This window comes from Eublepharis macularius, chromosome 1 (assembly GCF_028583425.1).
Source record: "Eublepharis macularius isolate TG4126 chromosome 1, MPM_Emac_v1.0, whole genome shotgun sequence".
Taxonomy (NCBI): Eukaryota; Metazoa; Chordata; class Lepidosauria; order Squamata; family Eublepharidae; genus Eublepharis; species Eublepharis macularius.
Genome location: NC_072790.1, coordinates 128,004,602 through 128,010,177, shown reverse-complemented (window position 1 = coordinate 128,010,177; position 5,576 = coordinate 128,004,602).

The following is a 5,576-nucleotide window of genomic DNA, read 5'->3' as shown; positions in this document are numbered from 1 at the left end:
GTAATGAGACAAAAGTCCATTGATTTTAAAAGGCTTTACTGAAGATAAACAACCATTATAAGTCCACACTCCAAGATACAAGGATCATGGCTGAGCTAGAAATTGTTACGAATGACAGGCAAAAGCAAAGGTACAGAATAGCAGTTCCCTGCGGGCCCCATCCTCCCCCTCAGTTCTCAAAACAATCGGCCCGAGGGTGAGACAGTGAAAGTTTCCCAAGGGTGTCTGAAAGGCAGATATATGTAGACATAACATTCCTCTTCTCTCTGTGAGCTTCCAGCGGAAGGCTTGCCACCTGCAAAGAAAACACTTAATATACAGACAGGATCAAAATGGAGTTTCTTTGGTTTAAACACAGTCAGAACCTGACAAAGTACAGTCATAGAATACAAAGTTCTTAACATGAAAACATCTCTACATGAAAATATCTAATTTAATCTTCCAACTCAACTGGTTCCTGGATGTGCTGCAAGGTAAGTATAATGGAGATGATAATATCCATTTAATAATACTGTTCTTTATCTTATTTTTACAGGAAATTATTTCAAACAGTGGACAATCTCAAAACCTACAAATCCAGTGCAAAAATTGCCTTCAAAGGATTGAATGGTTTGTACTCTCTATGAGTTTGCCAGCATATAATTAACTTGTTTTGATATACTTCTTCAAGGGCCGTATAAGATATTAACAAGGCAACCCACTAAAAAAGAACATACATAAATCCAGATTCTATTCCACCATCATCATTAATGCAATATTAATAAAATGACCTGTGTTGTTTTTATACTCACTACTAGTACATGAACCTATCTGATGCATAACCACATTGGCTAAAAGCTGATAAAAAATCTCCATGCCTGCTAGCTTCTTCTTCTAATATTTAAAGGGCAAGTCCATTGCCACCCAAACGGAATTTAAAGGGGTAGTGCCCAGGAATTCATAAGAAACAAAATCTATCTTGTTAAGTCCCTGTGGGGCTAAACAATTTAATTTAAAAATCCATTGTGCTTCTAACTGCAATAATTCCCTATGGAAATTGCTAATGAGTCTTGTATTAGCTACCTGCAGTACCACAAATCAGAACTCCTTCTCATTTGCGTGGTGTTGAATACAGTGCTGTACTAAGGGAGCTTCAATGTTTCTTATTCTTGAGATGTGTTCCTGGATTCTCACCTTCAAGAGATGTGTTGTGCTGCCAACATATAAAAGGGAACACATACATTCTAAAATATAAATGACTCCTGATGTATTGCACATTGAAAAAGATGATGTATACAAAGATAATCCTGTCCTGGGATTTATAAAGGTATTAATATTGGCTCATAACGGACACACATTGCAGTTTCCATATGGCTGGTGACGTGTTTTGAGATTGTCCACTGTTTGAAGTAATTTCCTACAAAAACAAGATAAATAACAGTATTATTAAATGGACATTATCATCTCCACTATAGCCACCTGGAGGTTGGCAACCCTACCAGATAACTATGACTTCCCACTATGGCCGATGAAGAGACTGCAGTTGCAACAGCAATCACAGCGCCTTGGCTCAGCTGAGAGGTAGCGGTTTTTCCTGATTCATTGAATCCAAGTTGCTAGACAGTTCTGAGGCTGTTTTAAAATATCGTGAGATTTTACACCTGGGGGAAGAATCTACTGTATGGGTTTAATGTTTGTATAATGCTTGTATGCCCTGTGCAAATTAATGGGTTGGATCCTGCCAGGTTTCCATCTATTGCAAGAGGGACGAAGGACCACTGTTAATCTACAAAAGAGCATACTAGGGATCACGGGATCCATATGGACAAAAAGTTAATCAGGATGGCACTGCAGGGAGGAGACGGATTGGATGAGCCCTCCTTTCTCTTGGAACAACAGTACATCTGATAGGATACAATCAAATGACATTGACAATGACAGCAACTCTTGTTTATCCTTACTAGTCCCATTTCACAGTTTGCTATATATGAGGATGGCAGATTATGATTTTTCAAAACCAGTTGATGTCTCAAGGGCAAAGAATTCTCAAGTGTAAACACAAGTATCTCATAAAGATTGGGAACAGTGAGGTTGTCTGGACTATTAAGATATCTGTAACAAAATAAAAGGGGACAGCAGTAAAATCATTTAAAACTTAGAAGTCTTTGACTCCATCCTGTCTAGAGTGGAGACGCTTCAGGGTCATATGCTGGTTAGTACCCTATATTTTCATGGTCTGGCTGTTGTCATTGGCACAGCCCTGCAACTGACCTCAACAGCTACCAGGGGCCTGACCAGATCCTTAGCTATGTTCTAATTTTCATACCTTAATTTCCAAGTCAAGCATGTACACCCAGCTGCCTGGGATGCCACCATGCTACAGCTTAGCTGAGTTGGACTAGTTGGGGTTGGACTAGATGACCCTGGAGGCACCTTCCAATCCAATGATTCTATGATTCCTTGTTTCTGTAGTCCTCCACCCCCAGATTTTGACTAAAAACCATCTCCAGTCCTATGACAACCAGGTACAGAACACTGAGGAAGATGGAAGCAAAATATAATTAGAGCTAGTAAAATATTGAATAACTGTGAGTAGCAACTGGAGGGCAGGGAGACCAAATTCACATGTGCCAGGGTTTCTGATTGTACCAGATTTCTGAACAAATTGATGGCCATGCAAGAAGGCTGATTTACAGTCTCATTTTGGTGTTCATGTGCTTGTCATGTCTGAGCCCCATCCAGGCCAATGCTAATGCTAATACTGACCTGTTGTTCTGAACCAATGTTTCATACTGTAACTTAATGTCATATTGCCAATGCCATAACTGTTTCTTTCACAGGCTTAATGCAGGTGTTTTATCTAACGAACTGTAGAAACTTTCAGTGCTCATGACCTTGTAGGCTGCTCACACCCATGCTTGCTATGTCTCGGCTTTGATCTCTTGCTTTCTCGGTGTCTCAACTTGATAGTATGAATATGCAAGACACGCCAAAAGTCCTGTTTACTGTTGGGAGGGGGGAAGGAGCAAACGTGTGTGTTAAGAGGAAGGATTTTTCCACATATCAATATTCCTGTCAATCTTGCTCTTACTGCTTAGATGCTTACCTTACTTCTGAGTAATCCTATGGACATATATATGGAAATGATTTGATTTCTGAATAAAACCATTTAATCAAGAGCCTGGACTTCTTGTTACAATGGTACAGGGATCTGTCTGCCATATCCTGTCATCCATAGCCTGACAGTGCTTTACAGTACATGTGTAATTTTTGGTCATAGTGGTAGGCTTGTCACTTGCCCTTTATTTATCTATTTATTTATTTATTTCAGTTATACTCTTAGAAAAGTAGTTTGGCAAAAAGAAATTCCAACTTCAATGTAATACTTTCTTAGAAGAAACAATTCTTGTAATTATTTATAATGTTCTGACACACAGAACATTATTTTTATGGACTCACACTGTGTCAATGATGTCATCATTCATTGTTGTTATTTTATGTTGTTTATAGTTCACCTTTCTCAAGATGGATTATATAGTATAGGTCAATATGATCAATGTCTGGGACATTCAATAAACAATACAACAGGGTAAGGACTACAGAGATTTGAAAATAAGCGGAGATCTGTACAGAGCTGAAAACAATGCTGAACCAGAACATAAGCAAACTGAGGTTATATTAATTTTAATAAAAGGTGAGGGATAGGAGAGAAAGCATAAGGCATTGTTCTAAAAACGAAGGAAATCAATGAAAATAAAACATATTTTAGTATTATGGGAACCAAATCTAAGTTTTGAACAAGTTCAGACCATAGTAACGCTACCATTTATTTTACTGTGTGATAAGCCAATGGTCTTGCAAGATAATACCATGATGCATCTAGTTTCTCCTTTACCATCCCAAATTCTTCTCTGTAGTACACAATAGAGCTCATTAGTTGTCTCTTCCTTTTAGCTCTTGGCTCTTTTGATTCACTTGCAGCAATTATAATGAGGACTTAGTACATTTTAAGTCCACTGATCACACATATACTGTTTAAAAAAGATCTTGTTAAAAAAAGATCTTATTTGATAAAGGCTGGGCTTCTGCCAAAGGACATTTACACATATCCGGCTGCAAATAGATGACTTGGAGCCAACCAATGTGGAGCCTTAACTAATTTCAGCATTCACTTAAGCTAAATTATTTATGACACTCCCTAAGTAGACTCATACTGTTAAAAAATATCTGTGTTCAATCTAGTATTCTAAATGAGGTCTCAAACGAAAATAAACGCCTAATTTTGCATCCAGTGTCAGCTACCACAGTAGGGAAATGTATAGTTAGGAAGGCTGAAGCCAAGTGTGGTATATTCAGAAAGGCTAGAATGGGAAATTCTGCCATTTTCTAGACTAGTAAATCAAGGTCACTAATGATGAGAGAGCTTAACATTTTTTACATACGCAGCTGAAACAACACCAGAAACATTTTCTAAAAATACAGCCAGCCATTCATATCAAAAACTCAGACACCTCAACTATAACAAAGTTATACAGATTTCAAAACAGGGAAAATTCCTTTAAAGTCAAAGGTGGTATTACACCTTTGGCTGGTACTGGATTGAGCTGGATTGAACATACTAAGAGGTTAAAATGTTAGATACTTTGATTGTTTTGGTGCACATTAGGCAAAATGAAAAGCAATGCTAGCTGGTTTCTAGAAATGGCAGAAAGAAAGTGTAGTCACCTTCACTGATCAAAATAGCAGCAGAACAAGGAACTCCAGCCTGCTATGTGTATATTAGGAACAGAGACCACCAGATTTAACCTAAAGTGAAGTTTCAAGACAAAGTTGAAATTTCAAGTCAAACTTGTAGCCTGCACAACAATCCAAGGTATTTTTTGGGAGGTGCAACAATATTTTTCTCATCCTGTTACCTCCATTCTGCCTAAAGAAAAATTGAGGAAAATGTAATCATTCTTATTCAGGACAACTTTAGTAAGGCTAGCAAAATTCCTAAGAGGTCAGATACCCTATACTCAGAGGAACAACCTATTTCTGCTCTCCATGAATAAAATGCTGCTGTACGAAGAAAAGTATTCTTTTCAATATATACAGGGAGAACATTTTACTTTGGCTGGGTCATCTGAGCTTTGGTTTGTTTGTGCCATGCATCCTTTATTTTATAAAGTGGTGAAGAAGTGAAGTCCATCTTTTAAATATGCAGCTTATGATTTATCACATTATACAAAGCAAGTGTAAGAAATTACTATAAAGATAAGCCCCGCAGGAACTATAAACACAACTCCTTTTGTCATTATTTAGTGATCCCATTAGAAAGTACTCCAACTAGGCATAAGGGACCCACAAATCATAAAAAGTTGCCTCTAAGAGCCAAGCTTCAAGAGACGAATTACACAAGGAGGAGCACGCAAAGGGAGTCACAATGTTAGCCAGGAAGCTGAGTTTTAAAAGAGATCGGAAGACTTTGTTAATTTCCCCTCCTTACAGAGCCAGGGAGATTGCTGCCCAGAGGGTTTTTGAATTTCCTCTTTGCCTCCTGAAGGCTCTGTCAGTTTCACCTCCCCTTCTAGGAGGTGAAGAGGAAATAAACAAAC